The 22,384-nt window shown below is 37.9% G+C and overlaps 1 protein-coding gene and 2 non-coding genes across 3 annotated transcripts in view; 1 reads left to right on the top strand and 2 right to left on the bottom strand.

The window, feature by feature from the left end:
- LOC149087853 (dual oxidase-like) overlaps positions 1-22,384 on the bottom strand; it is a 195,313-nt gene that overhangs the window by 145,426 nt on the left and 27,503 nt on the right. The window lies entirely within an intron of this gene.
- On the bottom strand, positions 2,281-2,352 carry TRNAA-GGC (transfer RNA alanine (anticodon GGC)). The gene has a single exon. It is a non-coding gene; the product is annotated as a tRNA-Ala (tRNA).
- Positions 2,418-2,489, top strand: TRNAA-GGC (transfer RNA alanine (anticodon GGC)). Its single transcript has one exon. It is a non-coding gene; the product is annotated as a tRNA-Ala (tRNA).

Genomic DNA, 22,384 nt, shown 5'->3' with positions numbered 1-22,384 from the left:
CAAAAATCATGTAATTCATTTTCATGAAATTAGGTTCGAGATCGCGGGCCACATCAGAGGACTCCGAGGTTACATTTGTCCTGCGGTCCATAAGTTGAGCATGTACGTTCCAAAGAAGTGTTCTTCAGCCTATTTACGGCTACGGACCGACGAAAGTAGGTGAAAAATTTCGTGAGCCGGCAAAAAATACGTAAATAGGAGAAATCATTTACGGACGAGCAACAAAAATACATACCGCAAATAGAGGAATTAATTTTCGGATCAAAGCAAAAAAAAAAAACCACGAATGGAAGAAATAATTTGCGGATCGTCAAAATGTATAGAAATAATTAATGGAGGACCGGCAAAAAAAATTCATACCGTAAATCAGTGCCGTAAATAGCCACTCCTATGCAAGAAATTGCATTTAAGCTCATTCTTTGGCCCAAAATGGCCTGTTTTTGGCACGTCCCCCCCCCCCCCACGAAGTGGGCCCTGAGAGAGAGAGTAATATTTAATAAATCCAAAATTTTGTATAAGCTATATGAAGTAGTCCAAATGTTTTCCGGACTGGCAGGAAATTCCCACAGACCAGCACCTGTCCGTGAACCATCGGATGAAGAGAACACCCGTTCTAAAGTATAAAATTCAAAGTCGTCTTCAAATAGATGAGTGCACAGTCGATAGACACTTCCGTATCTATTGGAAATTTCATGCAACTAAGTAAAATATAGCTCATTCGTTTCAATTATGCTACCGAAATCACAGCGTTTCTAGACAAATGTTAGAGCTGAGGTATTAAAAAAGAAAATGGTATGCATGTAAATATCGAAGGCGTTATCAACGACGACATCCTGTCAGATCAGGTGGCATACTGCATGAAACGTTTTTGAGACTACCGCACATGCAACAACGACCCGATCCCGGTATAAAAGCAGCGAAAAAAGAATTCCTGAAAAAGCATCAATAATTCATCAGCATTGAGTTTTTCAACGTGGAATCCGAATCTTTAATTACGTCTCAGTCAGTTTAGCTGGACATGATGACAACGATGAAAATCGCATCAGACACGGCCTATCATAACTCAGCTTAGTGCCTTGTTTTGTTTAGTTTTCCTATCCTGTGATAGGCGCAGGACACACCTTTAATTGCTTTAGTGGAATTTGATACAACTGATATAGATTTTTTTTTTTTCCTTTCGCCTTTCATCACGACGTGCCATCTAGTGTCGGCGTGTAGCGAGCCTTTTACTTTTTCTCTATAGTGGGTTTAGAATTGATCAGATTAACTTTTATAGGGTTAGGCTTAATGAACGATAACGTTGCGGAACGTGAGTTGTGAGAAAGGAATCACTGCCAATCCTAGACATAAATATCTTCTACCGTCACATTGTATACGTGATCACTTTACATACACGGTCATTTTCGTTGGGCCGAAAACTGATGGAGCAGCGAACGATTTAATGCCGGTGTTAATCGGTTCCAGAAAAAAAATCATGGCTGGGTTATATTCCACGGAGCCTGAGAGTAATCGCGTTTGGAACTGCAATACACGCTATTTAGATGCGATTCATACGATATATTGTTTCACAGTGTGTCCGAAAGTAATGCGGACTCTGCAAGGTCAGAGGGAAAAAATTCACCGAGATAACAGTGATTGAAATTTTTGATTTTGGCCACATTTTAAGAAATGGAATTATCAAGTCCCAAACAAAATACGGAAGTCACCGTAAAAATTGACGAAGTTCAAAAATTTCAATCCCCGATATCTCGGTGCGTTTTTCTCCGAATGAGAAAGAGATTATCTAGTTGTTAATGCAAAGATGAACATTGGGAAGAAAGTTTTTCATCTCCACCGGGAATCGAATCCTGGTCTTCTTGCAATCCGGGCAAGCGTACGAACCAAAATACCAGACACACAACTATTTCTCTCCTTATCATAACAGAAAAATTAACGTCTCTAATGTTGTCACCGAAGAGTGGCCTATCACACTGAGTTGAGGAACGTACTATGCCTCTACTCAGAGCATTACGCTGCCGTGCGTGCTGTAATAAAGAAACAAACAGTGGTGTATCTGTGGTGAGTTCATCCATATTGCAAGAGGACCAAGGTTCCTTCCCAACAGAGGCAATAAATTTCTCTTTCCAAAGTTCATCTCATCATTAATATCCATAAAGTGTCTTTCTTGGATATGTTGTGGGCTAGAAAATATCTGAATGTCCTCTGCACTTATTAATACAAGATTCATTGAAAAACTGGTTATTTGTGGAGATGAAGATTACAAGGACGAAAATTCATCTCTGCTCCCACGGGGACTCGAACCCCGGTCTCCCGTTTGCCAGACGAGTGCTCTACCATCTAAGCTATGGAAGCAGATAGAATATTTCAACCGGTCCAATAGAATATTTCATACGCTCCAAGGTTGAAATATTCTATCTGCTTCCATAGCTTAGATGGTAGAGCACTCGTCTGGCAAACGGGAGACCGGGGTTCGAGTCCCCGTGGGAGCAGAGATGAAGATTACAAGGACGAAAATTCATCTCCACAAATAATCAGTTTTTCGATGAATCTTGTAGAAAATATCTCTCATTATACAATGAATTTTCGTACAATAAACAGAGATGCAATTTTTCAGCGTTTCTTTTTTCAAATTGGGAAAACATAAATTTTCTTCATTATTTTTCAATAGGATGACTGTATCACATCCGAATTTCCTTCCATTTGCCACTCATTTCTCATAATACAATATTATTAGAATCTTAGAATTTCTATTCTTTGCGGACACTCTCCGTATAAAGACCCGTATACATGGTGGATAACATTAAGTAATAGATTTTGCTTTACCAATTTTAGTGCATTGCTTCAAAATAGTAAACGCCTGAGAAATAAGAACGGAATAACAATTGTATTCACGTCATTTCCATCGATACTTTATAGGAGACAATCGGTAGAGTTCTTAACCTTTTCCATCCACGACCCAAAATTAGCAACAAGATCTGCTTCACGACCCATGAAACTGAGTTAAGAACCCCTGGTATACGGAATATTGCCAATTTTAAAAATGCGGAATTATATTTGCCTTAACGCATCTTTGCACTTACGCCATCACTAAGGCTGATCTACAATGTGTCCCATAAATTGTAAATTTGAATGTGAATAGAATTGTAATATTTGAATGTGGCTTGTGAAAAATTTATTCTCACCAAAGGAGAATTTTCTGTTTCTTTTGTGCAGGAAAAAAAATCAATTCAAATTTTTGTCAAAAGAGAGCGCTACACTAAAGTTCGGCAAAAGTGATTGGGCCTAAACGTTTCTTCAGTCTCTTCTGTGTTCTAAGACGTTCGTAAGGCTTCTGTCAGTGAATTGAGGCTGAAGTAAAACAACTTCACCATAAGTACTTTATCCACCAGTGTCATCACCACAATGGAAGAAAACCATATGTAAGAGCGAGTAACAGGAAAATTCAGAAACGAGCTGTTAATCGTGCAACATTCATCGCACTGAATTTATAGGACTCTGATTTGCATATCTCCAGGGATGTTGCTTTCGTGCTGGACCCTCTAGCGACTAAAACTTGAATTTTTTCACTGAACCAAAAAAAGGAACCCCTTTTTCGCAAACCGCATTCAAATATACCAATCCCTTTAATTTTTATGAATTTTCGAACTAGTTACGAATTCATAACACACTCATTTTTCCACTTCATAAATCCCAGTATCACCACCCTCGACGGGACAGGGGATTTCATCACTCCACAATACATTCTCATTACTGAAACAATTACCCAGGAAAGTAAATTCGAGAATATAAATTGTTTAACAAAAATCTTCCATAACATAAATTATTCATTCATGCAAAACAATTCCATTATTAACCTAAAAGTTTACTCGAGATGTTTTTTCCACCATTTCTCCCTGAAAACAAAAAAACCATTATCATAATTCTACTTTTCTTTAAAAAAAATAAATAATAATTTCCATGAAGCAGGTGGAAAATTCATGAAGTTATTGCCCAAGACGAGCAATCGATTCAAAGTATCATAAAGGCTTTGTTTAGTAAGAAAAACAACAAGTTCACCGTTTATACTTTGGCAATGCCTATTAATATGTATTTCGTTCCAAACCTCTAAATAGAGGAGAGATGGAAAAAAGCGTGTTTTCTTTAGAAAAGCACTTAAAAAAGGTGCTTTACATTAATGTAAATGCATAGCGGTCAAGGAACATTACAAATGTTCAAGTAGGTAAAAAAAAAGGGTTGAAATAACAAAAAAAGGCTTCGTTTGTGGCTCATTCAATGCGTGACCTGTAATAGGCCAAAAAAATCGTCTCTATTTTTTTGATTAATTCGTTTTTTCCCACATCTGAGCTATTTTTTGATGGATGTGAGGCACTTGTATCACCAATTATACATGCAAATCAAATCACGGTCCGAGACTTGAAACTAGTTCCTTTTCATATAGTAAAAAAAATTACACTTTCTAACACAAAAGTTTTAATGTTACAGGTTTCAAAAACAAGTCGTGCAGGTCTGAGTTCTACAGAATACTTACCTGCTCTTCATTATGTTTGAAGTTTCAATATAACTCTGTGTTGTTATATTATTTATTCAATAATATTCAATAAAAAGTTGGATAACACATGGTTGTAGTTACTATGAAATCACTGGAGTTATCAATCTAGAATACTTGTGGTTCATCTATTGTCCTGTCTTCTTGCAATATGTCCAGCCCATTTCAAACGTTTAATTCTTTCTATGATATCATATACATTTGTGTGGTTCCTTATCCAAGTGATTTGTTTTCTGTCTCTCCTTGTGATGCCTAGCATGCATCTTTCCATGATCCTTTGTGTTGTCGGTAGCCTTCTTATTGTCTTGCTTGTGAGTGTCCATGTTTCAGCTCCATAAGTCAGTGCTGGAAGCACACACTGGTTAAAAACTTTTCTTTTCAGGCATGTGGCTCTTCAGAATTACCAATTATGTTTTTGCCAATAGTGCTCCATCCAATCCCGAGATCCTTCTGTTTATTACATTAATGGTTCCGTTGTCCATTGTAATTTCTTGTCCCAGCTATACATAGTTTTCTACTTTTACTTCTATGTTGTTGTTGTTGATCAAGATGATCTTTAGAGCAAAGAGTTGAACATAACTCAAGTCTTTTGCGGATTCATTTTCAAACCCACCAGAATACTTGCCTTTGCCAGTTCTTGTATCATTTCTTCTAGTTCGTCCGGATTACTGCTGAAAATGCAGAACAATGTCATCGGTAACACGTAAACGGTTGAGAAATTCTCCATTTATCCCTGCTTATCTGACATGATATAGAACTGACAAAACTCTATAGCTAACCAAAACTTTGAATAATGCGAGCCTTACTAGAACCTAATAAGGGTGATAATAGACCAGTAGTTCCCAAATAAAGGGTGCCTGGACCCCCACGGGTTCACGGCTTTTTTACTAGGGGGAGGGGGTCCACGACCAAATTTAGAATTATAAAATAAATGTGGTCGGCTGAAGTTGGTTTTCTGCGGTTCCCAACTTCAAGGCGCAAATGCGAGCCGATCTCCCCGTTAAAAAGTCTCGCCACAGAGAGCAACAGTCCTACAACGATAAATCATTCAATCATAACACTTCACTCATAGTTTGAAAAACTGGTGGCAGATGGCAGCACTACACATAACAAGCATTACAGAGAAACACAAAAAACTTCGTCAGGTTTCACTACACGTACACGCACATTCCCGCATGTACCGGTTCGTTGGGGGTTCCGCGGGGGGGGGGGTGTATGTGTGGTGTAGCAGTAGTAGGTAGGGCCTCCAAAAAAAAAGGCTCGGGGATCCATGATGTTCTTAAGTCAGCCACCTCGTTAGGCAATTTGCCTGTTGCGGCGTTGTATTTGTATTTGTATAAATCAATGCTAAATTGAAAAAATAATATAAATTACTCAAAAGAAGCTTTTAATTAAGTTTGTGCACAAAAGCTGCAATTTCGGTAGACTACAGCAGTACTATTGTTATTGTTTGACAAAAATTGTACTTGTGGTGACGATGGGGGCATGAAACGTTGTTTCAGCTGTTTTGCAGTCCGGTAGATTGCACTGCTATCTCCACATTAACTAATGCTGGATAAAATATGTCCTCCATTATACGAAAATGTCTCGCTGACAGATGGTTGTAGTTTCTGTTGCTAATAATTGGGGCGAGCATGACAGTCATCAATATTTCCGGGAGAAGGGGGGTCTACACGAATAAAAGCATTTGGAACCGCTGAAATAATCAATACGATGGATTTCTGGTTCAATACCCTATATACGAGGTTCTCAAACTTTTGTCATCCGCGGCTCTCTAGGATAGTTTATTAGATATTTTCACTCATAAAATAACCACTTCAAAGCATAAATAGGCGCACAAATGCAATATCCTCAGCTCGCAACGATGCCCCCCCCCCAAGAGCCGCGATACGTGCTTTCAGAAACACTGCCTTACATGTATAAAATAGATTTCAACGCCGAATATATTTAGTCCTATCAATTCCTAAATTTCAATGACTCTAGGAGAACGCGAAGAGACCTTTTTAAAAATGAAATCGAGCATTCTATTCGCTTTTTTTTACCACCGCTGAACAAAGCTCAGAAAACCTAAGCCGCTCGTCAATGAGAATTCCCAACTTGGTGACCCCCTAGCTGCATCCGAGATAGTAATACGTTGAAATGAATGTACGTGTGGCTCATACGAAGCTGTGCACGTGAAAGTCAGAGTTTCTACGAAAAAAAAATTTTCTCCAGTTATTTTTCTGGATGCCGATTATATCCCGGCGGCTTATATTCTGGACATTAAGCTGGTTTTGCATTTCAATACACATGCACTATATACAATCCGACAAAAAGCTTTCGGCTTTGACTTAACTGTAAGCTTTTTTTTGTATGAAATGAGCTTCCTCAAGTACGTTTCATGCTTGTTACGCGGATATATTTGCTCTTAATTTGAGAGTAAAAACTAATCTTTTCCCCTGATGTACCGTTATATACTTTTTTTAATTGGAACTAGTAATTACCAAACTATTAAATTCCAGTATTATCATGCCACATTGCATTCAATGTCAACAAACCAATAATAAACCGAAAACCTAAATTGGTGAAACGGGGGTCCAATGGACAGTTATAATCCATCAAACCCCTTTCATCATGACTCTGCCAATTAATCCAATAATAAATTTTTGCGTTAAAAGTTTTCTTATACAAATACGTTAAATAAATTTCAAAGGTGTCACATAAATTCGTAAATAGTTTAAAAATTTAAAAAAATTTAAGAACTTGTTTATTTACATACAAACTATGAAAAAGTTAATCTCAAGAAAGGGAGGGGGAAAATAATTTTCGTGCTGGAAAAAAAATTATTCCAAATTTTTGTCGATAGAGGCTGCTGCACTAAAGGTAATCACCAGAAACGTGCACATCAGAGCGCTGAGCTATAAGGAAAGGTTTCCCTATAGCTCAATGCATCAGAGTCTCATAAAATGCAGGGTGTACGATTAACAGCTCATTTCCCTGTCACTGACGCTTACATAAGGTTTCGTTGTGATGTTGGCATTGGTGGGAAAAGGACTATTGGTGAGGTTTCAGCGAGGGGTAGGGAAATTAACGTGTCGTAATTGGCACAAAGCACAGACATATCAATTTAGTATCGGTGAGTTGCCCCTCTAGTTCAAATCCTGGGTATGCTCTTGACCTCAGCCACGAATTACCTGCTGAAGCCTTGCGAACGTTTCGGACACAGAAGAGATCTTCAATGTTCGGGTTCGATCACTCCCGATTTGCTTTCTTGCAGCGCCCCCCATTGACGAAAATTTTACTAGATTTTTTTTCTGCACCAAAAAAAAAATCTCCCTGAGTGAGAGCAACTTCTTCGCAAACGCATTTAAATAAATACCAATTCCATCAATTGTTTTATGAAATTTTAAACTATTTGGGAATTTAGGGGACACAAAATTAATATATTTTCTCAACATAAGACGTTAATAGAACAAGCAAACATTGCCTCAGTGTGTGTGATTTCGCCCCTAATTCTAGGAATTCTGGAGAAAACGCAACAAAAACGAAAGTCTACGCAAAGAGCCGTTGTATCCGAGGTTATTACGTCTTTATCGACGTTATAAACAAGGTTAATTAACATTATTATTCTCCACAGGAATCAGCCGAGACTGTAAATCATTGACTGCAACCGAGTTTGACTATTTCCTAAAAACTAATATCTCTTTCACGGGGGAGGGGGGGGGGGAGGAAGCACAATCTCCTGCCCGTGGGGCAAATGCGGCCCGCCAAGGGGTTTCATCCGGCCCGCGAAAAGTGTTCTGGTAGTAAAGTATCAGTAGTAAAAGGCTGATGATCATATTTCCTCCACTAAAAATAAGAGAAATCGAGTTCCATGCGAACAACCGCAAATTATTGTCAAACTTAAAAATGTTACCGGTGATAGCCAAAAAAAATTGTCAAGAGGAAATTAAAGTTGCTAATTATATCCAAAAGAAATTCTATGAGAGACTGCGGCTCCCAAATACTTTTACTCGTAGATTCCCGGAAATCTTGATGTCCGCCATGGAACCCCCCCCCCCCTATTTATAGCAGCAGCCATGTAACAGCGTTAATGTTCGCGAACAATGGATAGCATTCTATTCAGTGTTAGTAAATGTGAGGCGATAGCAATGCCGTCAACTGGACTGCAAAAGAACTAAAAAAAATTTTCCATACTCTTATCGATAGATGCCGTAGAGTACAATTTTTGTCAAATCGTAACCACATATTACTACTGTAGTCTACCAACAAAGTCACAAAACAGAAACTATCTCACTTTGATCATATAATGCGCACAGAAGCCTCACTAGAAAAAAATGATGATACTTGGAAGAACGGAAAGGAAAAGAGGCAGACCGAGCACAACAGCATCAGATGGATAGAGTTGGTGCTGCAAAGCACCGGTCACAACTGAGGCATGCTGTGAATGACAAACCAGTTTGGAGACCCATGATCTATAGCAGGGGTGGCCAACAGCTGGTCCCCAAGGTGATTTTGGGCTGCCCGTGACAAGATGAAAAAACTATTATATATTTTATATTAGTTTCGATTGAAGAAATGGTGGTTAATGTAGAAAAACAACTTGTCACACACAAGCCTCTTTAAAACACACAGGTCACATGATTAATTCCAAAAACCTGCTCTGGGAGTAGCAGTAGCTGATTTTCTTGCTCAATCATCGGAAGTCAGTGATGGGAAGCTCAACGAGCAAAACATCTCTCAAAAATTATCCTTTTATCATAAAAATTCGAAACTAATGTGCTGCTGTCTATTGGTAAAAATATTCAATCACGTAGGTATCTAGCGGGGGGGGGGGGGGGGGAAGGAAAATAGGAAAGCATTACATGAAATTCAGAATTTCAAATTATCAAATTATTTTTTTTTGTTCGATAAACTACAAACGTTTAATGAAGTAGCATTATGGTTGCAGAAGCATTCATCATTTCCTTTAATAAAATTCTCACCGATAATTTATAATTAGTAAATAAATAAATGAAAATTTTAGTCAATTAGTTGAACCCCTTTAAAAAGTGCGTGGAGCGAAATGCCAAAGCAAGCAATCATACTGGGTGCGGCTTAAGTTCTCTCCCCTTATGCATGCGGCTTATATACCGGAGTTTGTTCCCGGTGCGAATCGCGACACTACGTCAGACCACTGTGCCGGCCCTCGAACAGAGAGAAGTTGGCCACCCGTGATCTATAGAGTCACCAAGAATTGGACTCTATGATTCCTTAACAACAACAATCTACCAAAGGAAGGTAAAGTTGCTGTGAAATGAAACATATTTTCAAGTCTATAAGCAATTATGATAAGCAGAGGGATAATTATCACCACACACTTTATAATCTCAATGCTTTATTTCACGTTCAAAAATTTCCTTCATATATCATTAAAAAAATAAGATCCGTTAAAAATCGGGAAACACGGGACATTTATAGAAAAATGGGGACTTCCAAAATTACGGGAATGTCCCGTAAAACGCGGATCATATGGTCACGTTATATATATTCCAGTTTCCTTAACGAACCGAAAGGTTGCGTGCTCCTGCTCTATCAGATATCAAAGCACCGGTTCCCCAGAATAAATTTTCATTTCAAAGGAGAAAATTGAAAATCGCATCACTGGTCTTTTCTTTCTTCCTTAATACTAATAAGATAGAGCCATTGATACCGCACATAATGACCATTAGCCTTCACCCATATTTTCCCCTCGTACTTTTCACCCTGAGTTTTCCTTTTTCACCTCCGTATATTGCAAACTAATGTTGCTCTCGATAGAAGAGAGAAAAGAGAGTCGAGTGCACGTTTTAATGGGAACCAGCCATACATTTTGATGAGCAAGTTAGATGACCAAGAAGTGTTAAGAATCTTCAAAACCGTATCCTCCTCGGGCATCGTTTGTGATTAATGGCTCTAAGTTGCAAAACATCCCACCATAATGATCTTGGAACGATGCTCGTCGTGATGTTAAAAAAACGATGACACGCGGACATCTCCCCCCCCCCCCATTCCAATGATAGCTGAACGTTTATGGAATCGGTGAGAACTTCGTTAATAGATGGCTCTGATGCTATTGGAGTACGGACATTACATGTTTCATACATGGCACATTTCGGATATCTTCGCCCTATCTCATTATGACATCAATCACAACTGGTTCAAGACCTCCCTAATGGCATTTGTGAGCATAGAGAACGGCGTCTTTACCTATGGATTTAATGTGTTCCCCCCTTATATCATTTGCAACTACTTCCGTTCTTTTACAGCATGCGGATAGTACAAGATGTTGCAAAAGTCATTCGTAACACTACGTAACAAAAAAAAGGACTTTCTTTGTCCTTGGGTAAAAGTTATTTTCGTGTTCGCTTGTTCTGAATAATCACGAAAATTATTATTAGAGTAGAAGTCCAATATGCCGACATTTCTCGATCACTGGGAAAATTGTCGCTATAACGCACTTCTCGTTATAAGCAAATTTCCATTTTCTTTTGTCAGGTTATAAAACTGTAGAAATTGCTACTTTATCTGCATTAAAACTTAAAACTTCTGTTAGAGCGTTTTTTTATAATACAAACGAATGAACAGAACTATGGTCATGAAATTGATTTTTTTGTCTCACACAGCAGTTAGTTTCCCTAATACGAAAAATTGATAGCCGATGGAAGCATTACACAGTAACAAACTTCACGTTAGGTTTGCAACACACAGAGAAATGTGGGCGAGGTGAGTGGGGGATTTAGTAGTAGTAATTATTTCCTCTAAGATATTTTTGCATAGAAATTCAAAAGTATTATCAAATTCAAAAGTATTACCAAATTCAGAAGTATTATCAAAGCGATTTAGTCGACCAACCAAAGAAATTGGAATTCTCGATTATTATATCACTGCTCACGTCTATGGCGGTACGGTACTCACTCCCCAGCGCGACCCAACCCGCAAGGGTAAAAGGCTTATATCCCTGGAGGGACAGAGCCTGGGCCGAGACTGGTTTGTCGGTACGGTACTCACCAACATTTTCCCGATAATCGGAAAGTTTATTTAGCACGATTTTTCCCAGTCATTCGCAAACGAATTTAAACTCAAAGTTCTGGTCCCGTGGTCTCCTTCATTTTGATGCTATTCCCGAAAACGGTCGACTGTGTTTCAAAAGAAGAGTTTTGAAGAGCCCTATGAGCCTTGCTCGGGTGCGGTGGATTATATTGTTACTCGATATATAATAACTTACACCGCATACATAATATGATCTTCGACCGCGTCAACAAAAGTAACCGATAAATGGAAAACAGAAGCAAGTTCACCTGCAATGAGATGAATCAAGTCATTGATGGCAAGGACGAATTAAGTGTTATTTACTCATCTATATAGTGAATTGTGCTGATCTTAGTTCACCCGGTAACGACTTGCGGCCTAGACGATGATGATCTGCGACTAATTCACCGTGATTCGAAATTTTATATACCAAGATTATCGGCAATCATTCGATCCATTGACGATTACTATATTCTTATGGGATGGACGGCTATACACCACCATCTTATAATCCCGTTTATAATTTTGATTGCCCATTGGCGTTGATTGTTTAGATTTTATTTATTTGTTATATGACTTCAGGAGTTGACGATCAATTTTTATGTAAATTATTTTATTTTGCTGCCTTCGTCTGAGGTGGTCATGTTATGTTGTCTTTAATAAAACTCTCCGGACACACCTATCCTTCGGGGATGCTTCGATATCTCTCTGAGATGGGAAGCGGGGTGTACCCGGTCGTCAAAGGTCTCCTTAGGCAGTGAAATACAAAAGTCCAGTCATCGAAAACACATCAGATAATCCATGTGCATAGTGAAGAAGCCGCCAAACATAGGAAGAGAACGGGTTAAAACAATTATACTTTTCTGTGTCTATTCTTTGTTTGAAGAACCCCATCGTGTTCAATACCTGAAGGAAACACTAACATTTTTTGAAAATTCTTTTGACATTATAACGAATGCTTCCTGATTTTCAACTCGCTATAACAATATTTTTGTATCTTCAAGTTTATATCTGACAATCACTTGCGAATCAGTCATTATAACCAAATTCTCGTTACGTGCCGTTTTCGTTATAACGGACTTTTACTGTATTTCTTTCGAACGTTGTTTTTGTGGTGAGGAGATAGATATTTGTGAATTGCTCTTTACCATCGGTGGAGGGGGGGGGTCGACTACTTTACCGCACACCAACTCCGGTCATATATCGCCATATGACAATTTCCAACCAGTGAATTTGGGTGGGAAATGAAGGTGCCATCTATCGGTGGCCACCCCAGGATCGGTAAGTAAAGAACTTGTTTCTGATGTTCTTTTGGCTGTATTCGAATCCATGGACCTTGACGGCAACCTTCATTAGCGAAAGACGAGCATCTTACCACTGCGCCAATCGGGCGCTGATGCGGGGTGGCAGGAATGTTGAAAATGACAAGAAAAGAACTTTAAGCGCTGATAATAATTTTAAAACTGTAAATAACTTTTGGAATAAAAGTCCCTTATCTAGATGTTTCGCGGAAAATAAAATTATGAGTTATTTGAAGTAAAGCTTTGAATTTAAAAAATATAATGGGATCCCTTTTCTCGCTTTTTATTGCCATACAAACTTCATCCTCACGTTTTAGCTCGCAAAAAGTAGTTCCCGTGATATTTTCGTGATACAGATGCTCGAAAATTCTTTGATGAAATTGCTCTTTTACAGAGGCCCATGCTTTCATTAATTTTTCGAGATGAGTGAGGATGCCTAGGTGTAATTTGGCGAAACATCGGAAAGACTTTTATGATTTTTATGAGGGCTTCCGAGATAGGCCGTGAAAATCCACTTACGACCCGGGGCTCTTGACTTATGCCTCATGACCCATACTTGATTGGCAGGGGCTTTCAAGATGGGTCATGAAAAATTCACTTATATCCAGATCACGAGCCTAAACCTCATTCGAATCGAAAGCGCTTCCGAGAGGGAGTCGTACCAATCCACATACAGCAAAAGTCTCACGCTATGAGTCACGACCCAGTTTTCATTCGAAGCGGCTTCCTAGATTGGTCGTAAAAATCCACTTGCAGTCCTGTTATACATGCACTTATTGCATCACTGTTCACTAATTTTCGAAAACTCAGTCTCATGGGTCGCGAAGATGATATTGTTGCTGATTTTGGGTCGGGGGTTGAAAAAAGGTCAAGAACCTCTAATGCGTACTATGAATACACAACATGAATTCATTACATACAGGGTGATCTAAAAGTCAGTTAATACTCAAAAGCTCAATCATTCACAGAATAATGTACGTAGAGAAATAAAAATCGACACACATGCTGGATACTACATGGGGATTTACGGAAACCTTGGAAAAACAATGACAGGTATAGCCAACAGATGATGTTGGACATTTTTAATCTATCTTTAATTAATTATATCAATTAATCTTTACTGGCAGAAGGATTGTAGTACTAACTCTCGCATTTTATTTTAAGATAAAGTCATTATTCATCACCAAGTTTATAAAAATTCATTAGAATTACTGACATTCATTAGACTGAATATCGGGGAAGAAATAACAATTAATTAGGCTTCGAATGATCTGAATGAGCTTAAAATTAACTTCGTAAACTTTTTAAACCATGGGCTTGATCACAAGAAATTACAATACATAAAGTGCATTTCTTCCGTCAAGAGTTAGTTCCATATAGTCAGCATTTCCTAAGAAATATTTGTTAAGAGCTGTACTTACGCGGCAGAGGTGTCAAGAAATGCGGTACCTTTGTGTGTTCTGTGTGAAATAATTTTAAACTAGTTGTATACTAAATTTTTATAAGAGTACTGCAATTGTGGAGATATGAACGAATTTAACCCCTTCACGCGTACAAACTTTTGGCAGCAAATTTGAATGATCTATTAGACGAGTCAGCGATAAATCTGGTAACCTGTCCTAATCTAACCACACGTTAGAAAAAGGAAGAGGGGAAAAGAAAAAAATATATAAGAAAATGAAAAAAACTAAATTTATAAAAGAGGAAAAGAATAGCAAGGCTGGTATTACGCTGTAAAAGTTCTTTTACGAAACTTGAAAATCAACCAATAAGCGCATCGGTTACATTTGAGCGAATGTAACCGATATAACGAATGAACCACAGCCTTGTTGGTTGTTTTTTTTTTAAGTTTTGTAAAAGATCTTTCGTCAAACTTTTATAGTGTAATCCCGGCCTAAAAGAAAACGGTTAATAGATTTATCTTTTCACCCTCACCCTTCGTGTTCTCTTTCGCTCTTACATGTATATACCAGAATTACAAATGCAAGGCCACAACAGGCAAAATGTCCAACAAAGTGGCTGAAAAAAAGATGTCCATAACAAATATGGAAAGATACATTCTATGTAGGTAAAAAAAAAACACTAACAAGATTACAGTAAAAACGGGAGGGAAAAAAATTTTGGTTCATAGGGTTGCGATAAACTTCGCGATGATGAGGAGAGAAGAAAGAAAACAGAGAGCTGGGTTTAAAGTTTATTCCACTGTCGTTTGGACAAAATATGTCGTGCGTGATCGTAAAGGGGTCAAAGAGGATCTCCGTTATCTTAAATATGAAGGTTTGCCCCGAGATACGGGTGGTGCAGCTAATCGAATTCGTAACTCGAGGTACCTAAGTAATAGGCAGAGACCGGCATCTATAAATTACTTTTGATTCTGTTATTATCGTGGATACGATTCCAGTAAAGTAATAATTTAAAAATCATAATCTCACGAATATACTCGAATCGCATTAGATAATCGGCAATATACGCATTAAGGATTATCTCTTCAAGTTTACTAACTAGAAAATTAATACTTTATGTAATATGCATGTTGCGTAGAAATTTCATATATCTTAGATTTTATATATATATATTCTTCATCTTTACGCCATAACAACTCCTTCAACCGAAGTTGCACAAATTGCTTAAGTGGCCTCTTTCCACTCCAAAATGCTCTTAATCTTGTTCAGCTGTGGTTTACCGCAACCCTATAATTACTAGCAAATAACAAACGGAACAAAAAAAAACAATGGATAACTATGTTTTACAGATTAGGTGTGATTTACGAGTTAATGCGTTAATAGTATCCCCTTTGTATTAAAAACACTCTGTTAGTCAGGACACGATTTAGCCGATGACCCTCCCACTTATATATTCTGGCTAGTCGATGATTAGCTTATCGGGCTTAAAAGGTTTCTTTATCTTGACCTAAGGATAGCATTAACAAATATTCACTTTTGTATGAGTTCACGCGCCAAGATTAATAGAAGTATAATGTACGGATTTGCATTTAACTCTTGTCTGGACGTGTTTAAAATAACACAATTCTAGCCTATTAATCACGTTGTAATACGAACTCATTTGCCCTCCCTATATCGGGAAAATATCCGATTCGTAGGACTTTCATAAGTTCTCTACGTCATTACCGATTTTCACTTAACCTCTTAAGGCGCACAACAGAAATCACTGACACCACCCTTTTAAAATGACGTATTTTTTTTCTTTAAATAGAATAGGGTGTTCTTCCGATTTTCAACGTGTGCAAGCCGAGGGGGTTTTGGCAAAAATGTTCCATTGAGAAAGTATTTTTTACAAAATATCTGGGCTTGTCAAAACTAAAATAAGAGACTTTCAAAGAGGCGAAATATCTCGTCCATGCCATTTAAGGGATTAAAAGATATTCAGTGTTATAAATCTTACGTTTTATTTGAATAATCATTATTCGCTGTAAGATTTGCTAGCGATAATTATGTAGAAATTTAAATTGGCGAAATTGTTTAACCATTATTGATGTCTATAATAGAATCCATCATAGAGTCCATAATGGGTTTCGATGAGTCCAGCCACCGATCACATCATGACTCTCTTCACTATTTCCTACTAATGTAAAATATTGGAAAAGCTCCTCTATCTCTAATTATAATTAGGGTTGCCTCTTTTAGCCTTCCGTAGATAGGGTTCTGAAACCATGCTCCATGTAAGGCATGATATCAGCCACCACTTGGTGTTATGAATTCTGCTATCGTGATCTTTTATGTCACTTGTAAAAACGGTCACTTTTGATATCTTCTGAGATAAATGGCTGAGTTTTGTACTTTTCACCGCTATTCGTTCAAGATGGTTCATTTCTAAATGTTCTTACACCCTTGAATGTCATAAATACAGTATGCTTCATCCTTTCCGTGATAAAAACTCAAAAATTTCCCTGATTAAAAGGGCATAAGCGGTATCAGCTTTGACCAAGTACTCATCGAAGGCTAATTATCCCCTCCCCCAACTTTTGCGAAATACTTCACATTTTTCCTCACTTTCCTCGAGTATTTTTTCATTTCTCTGATTTTCCAGATCGCTAGCAAACCCTTTAACAGCGGTCAGTCAGTACTTTCCACTATATCCAGAGATACTCGCGGTTCTGGAAAGCTGGTTCTAGTTTATTTAAGTCAAATGTACTATAATCAAATTGTCTTATAGCCCTTTAACAGTGTCTGCCATGATGGAAGCGATATCATCAACGTAAAGAAGAGAGGATGATGCATCCACCATCTTGAACCTCCGTGTCTTCCATTGGTCTTCATCGGCAGGAAATCTGGACATAAAGAATTCATTTTTTCAAATCAGACAGGACAGCTTGGTATTTAAATCACCTCCACATTGGCGTATGATAGGACTTGAAAAGTAAGACAAGCTTTTCATCGGTTCTTCTGTTTCAATTGCGCCCTCGGCACATGCATTATCTTCGAGACCATATTTGAAATTTACAACTACAACAAGTCGAGCTCATGACGTCTTATTAGTTGACGATAGCTCCGAATGTGACGATTCAAAATGGTCTATGCCATCTTCATAATTACCAAGCCACATCCGGATATACCTTCGCTAGCATTTTAAGATGAAGTGATTATGGATTTCACATTTTCCGATAAACTGTCTACGCTCATTATAACGAGCACGCGTTATTGTGGCCGTTTCATTATGACGAATAGTAGAATAAATTCCATATCCATTCCCATGTTATTTTTCATTCAATATAATAAGCCTCAAAGACCATCCAAACCAATACAACGTCCGAATTCAGCGCATTGGCTCGACTCTATTTTTTTGCAAGGAAATAGACAAAATCTGTATTTTTTGTTTGCCAAAATTTTGTTTGACCTTTACCTTTGGAGAATTTAGTACATAAATTTATTACAAATGCATTGCAACTAATTTATTATTATCACATTTTTATTATTTTCTTCATGTAATGCATTTTCATTGCGACTGCTTGCATTGCTACAGAATGGGGTTTTATTATTGCAGTCTAAAATGATTCTCTCAGGAAGTTAATTTTTTCAAAACTTTCGATACCACGTTCTCCGATATAACGTCCTTTTTCCGCGGAATGGAGAGAGTCGTTATAACGGTTATTGTAGTATAGAAACGAGTCTTTTTTCCATCTTTAAATATCAATAGCGCACTAAACAGATAGAATGGTGTCAGAACCAAACGTATTGCCTCATTTCGCTCTATAATTTGAACACCTATCGTGAAAAGCATCAAACAGTTCTTTATCGGAAATAATAATAAAGACCTACGGCTACTCATTAAAACTCTCAATTTACCGTCCGGTCTCTCGGAAAAAAAAAAAAACAAAACGAAACGGTATGTGTAAAGAACTGAACACTTCAATTACAGGTTTGCAGAGTGTCTTGTTTTCATTTCAGATCTATGTGGAAAAGCAATTAGTCTCGTTTCCTGCTATATCGTCGATGGCCGAGACTAAAGGAGAGACGATTCTTCCCACAAGAGTGAGAGCCATCTTCAAAAAAATCATTAAATGCCCTTTTTCTTTTGCTTCCCAACGATACGCATAACACGTTAAGTACATGTTAGGGTTGCCATCTTCAACCAAAAAAAAAAAAACAATTCGATTTGGTTTTCATATGGCTTCCTATTATTATTTTTTTTTAGTTCTTTGGCAAGAGAATCAAATGCCAATTATTGCAAGACGAGAGGAAAAAGATACTGTTAAATAGGAAAAAAACGTCCGAGCATATCAAATTATACGCTTCTCTTGATACCTCCTGTGGAGTTACAATGTGGCTCTAATCGCCATTAACCCAACATTGAGGAATCAATATTTCCTACGCGGCGGAGTAAGTAATAATTTGACGTTATTCAATTATTACTTAACATCTGGATTGAGTACAATAATCGTACATGCATGTATCGAAGATAATGGTTATTCATAGGCCGTGTCGGTTAATTTCGTATGTGCGTTTTCATGTTCGAGATAATCTCCAATTATCCATTATTTCTGTTCTATCTATCGCGTCTACGTCTAGCAGTAGGATGGCAAGTGGTGGACAGATACAGATTTTTGCTCGACTCGGCGTCATTAGCCCAGGGGTTCTTAACTGTTCGCGATAACGAGATGAACGCCACGGAACCCGGCCGAATAAAATGAATGCCACGGACTTCTAAAGAGGATAACATTCAGCGGAAACAATAACATAAAATATTATTTAATTTTCTTATCCAAGGACCCAGGGGTTAAGTCTTTCTTGCATTAGCCAATCGTGTGAGACGGTGTATCCTATTTCATTCAGAGTCATTTACGCTTATGATGTTTAGAGCCTTGTAAAGGCATCCCCTCCCCCCCCCCCCCCCCACCGCAATGGGTAAGAGGCTTCCATACCCATAGAAATGGATAAGAGGCTTCTATGTATATGCAGGGATAATAACTTTTTGCCTGATAAATGATATGTATAAGAGTCATTCATATTTCTAGAAACAAACTGGTTAGAATATTCCATGGCCCTAAAAATTTATAAGAGGCTTCCAATATGTAATAGTAATCCTTTTCCTGGCAAATGCAATGTGTAGGAGGTTTCCCTATTCCTAGAAATGGGTAGGAAGCTTGCTTACTCGATAAAATTGCGTAGAAGACTTGCCGACACCAAGAAATGCATCGGAATCGGACACACTCCTTCAAATATGTAGGAAGCTCCAATATCACTAGAAGGGAGTAAGATCCTTGCTTACCCGCTAGAAGTGCGTAAGAAGACAGGCTGATTCACCTAGACATGCGTAGGAGGTATATGCACCCCCATCTCCTTTTAAAAGCAGGCTTGCGTACCCTCTCGTATATTGTGTAATAATTAATATCTTGCGCTTTATCACTTCACTCGTTTTTTCCGCCATTGCTGCAATTTTTCGCGAACCCGTGAATGACCCGTCACGAACCTCCAGGGGTAGGCTCATAACTGTTTGGGGAGTCCCTGAAGTAAGTCATAACAAATATTTACACAACTAAAAATTTGAATATTGGGGGGGGGGGGAGAAATCACTTAAAAATAAAATAAAAAAACAACAATCTTCAAACACTGATTCGCTTAATCACGCAAAATTTGCAGTTGCCATCTACATCACTAGAAAGACGAAGCCAACTCAACATGGCTCATCTCCCAAAATAATTCATCGATCATATTCAAAGATTACATTAATTACAACCATTTAGATGTCAATCTAAGAGACATATCCCTCCCTCTCTCCCTTCATCGAGACATAATCTAGATTGACTTTAAGTCAATATGAACTCCAGTCAATATGATATTTGAAATTCATTCGATGTCGTAATGACGATCCCGAATTACATTAATAAATTCCATATCGAAAACATTATCCCAAATCGAACACCAAAATTAACCATTCAACACACGCATGAGCTTATCTTTCATATTCACATGTCAAAAGACATTCACTTTCTCAGAAAATAACAAATCCCTATACCCAAATTTAGACAACACCCTATCCTACCAATCAGGTTAGGAGTGTCTCCCAAGCTATTGGGCAAACAAAAAAAAAAAGGTCCTTTATTCAAATCGGCATTCAAAAACCTTTATAGACTGTGCATATTATAACATACGTGAGTACGTTAGTGAAACCTCCTCTTGATACCCTTGACACTATAGGTTAGGAAAAAAAAGAGCGAAATTCGCACGGAACACGATAGAGCAAAAAAGACGTCACAATTAAGCCGTTAATACCGAAGGGCTCTAATTAAAAGACCACTTCGGGCTAAAAACGTGAATTCGGTTTGTGGTTGTGCTCTCTTTTTTGCCTCTCGTGAGTCTGGTCCAGACATGAAAGTGAACTTTTAAGAAAAAATAAACTGAAAGGTGAAAGTCAAGTAAAAACATTCATCATAACCTTAACCAGTACCAACATCATGTAAAGGAGAGAGAGAGAAAAAAAATTACATTGAAGAAATCGAAAGTGATTGAATCGTTTCCAGAGAAATCGTGACCCGAAAGAGCAAAATGTATTGCTCATAATGTGTCCATATGTAATATGTATATTTGGCAAATGCCTTAGGTGATGTGGTGTAATTTATGCGATATTAAGAGCCGTTGTATTTACTTGTTTTTCTAGCTGGCGATAATTTTCCGGCCCGTGTGAGTTGATCGCTTTAAGGATTTGGTTCGTAATTTGTTTTAATAATATTATTACTTCCGTATCCCTGGAAATGGGTAGAGGCTTCCATGTGCCAAAAAAAAAAAATTTAGAGGCTTTCATACGACAAAACTGGGTAGTCCTTCATGTCCCTAAAAATAGTAAAGGCTTCCGTACCGTGTAACCCTACATAACAAACATGCTTCGCATATCTGGGGTGATCCTCCTGCGTCTCTTCAAATGCGCAGGAAGATTGCTTATCTCTGAATGTGCTTACTGGACATGAGTGACACTTGAAATTCAGTGGGGTGTGTGTCCCCCTTGCAAAGTGTAGGAAGCTTCTGAATTCCTAGAAATGTGCAGGAGGCTTCTGTAACCCTAGAAATATGTAAGCCTCTACAAATTTTTGGGCATACGGAAGCCTCTACCCATTTCTTGCGTAAGAACACAAAAGCCTCCTACAAATTTCTAGGGACACAGAAGCCTCCTACACATATACTTGCTTTCATATATGCAATAAGTAGAAGGCTGGCATATCTCTTCTTTGCTTGCATATATAAAAAACTGAAAGGTGAGAATCAAGTAAAAATATTCACCGTAACCTTAACCAGTGCCAAAATAATGTTAAGGGGGAACTTACATTGAAATCGAAAGGGACTGAATCGTTTAAAGAGGAACGTGACTCTTTAAAAGATGAGAGCAAAATGTTTTGCTCATAATGTGTCCATATGTAATATGTATACTTGGCAAATGCCTTTGGTGATGTGGTGTAATTTATGTGATATTAAAAGATGTTTTTGTTTTTCTAGTTGGCGGGAATATTCCGATTCAAGTAAGTTGATAGCATCAAATTCGTAATTTATCACAATAAGGACAGGTTTCAGAACATTTTTGACTCCAGAAGAAATTTTTTTTGGAAATAATTCCAAAACTGATGATAATTCGGGATTTATGGCAGAAATAATTCCAGTCGTAATGCAGGATTAATGAAAGAATAATTCCAAATGTAATTCTGGATTACTGAAAGAAATAATTCCAGATCTAATTCGGGATGAATGAAAGATAATTCTAGAATCGATGAAAATTCACGCTCACTCCAATATGTACCAATTCGTGAGAAGATCCACAGAGGAATATGGAGGAGGTGCATGTGTGGTTAAGTAGTAGTGGCTAGAATCACGTGGGTGGTGATTCCATTATGGACGTGTGCCCTCGACAGAACAATCAGAAATCAAAAATGCGTTAGTTGAGAAAAAAAATTAAAATATCAAAATAAATATCTTTATTTCAGGGGATTCTTCAACCTATGGGTCACAGGGGCTTCCGAGATGGGCCATAAAAATTCACTCACGGCCACGAGTTCTTGAGCTAC

Source organism: Pholcus phalangioides, unplaced genomic scaffold (genome assembly GCF_987345545.1).
Source record: "Pholcus phalangioides strain wild (caught in Gottingen) unplaced genomic scaffold, Ppha-v1.0 ptg000003l_1, whole genome shotgun sequence".
Lineage (NCBI taxonomy): Eukaryota > Metazoa > Arthropoda > Arachnida > Araneae > Pholcidae > Pholcus > Pholcus phalangioides.
Note: the sequence above shows the minus strand (reverse complement) of the source record. Positions and strands in the feature narration are given on the sequence as shown.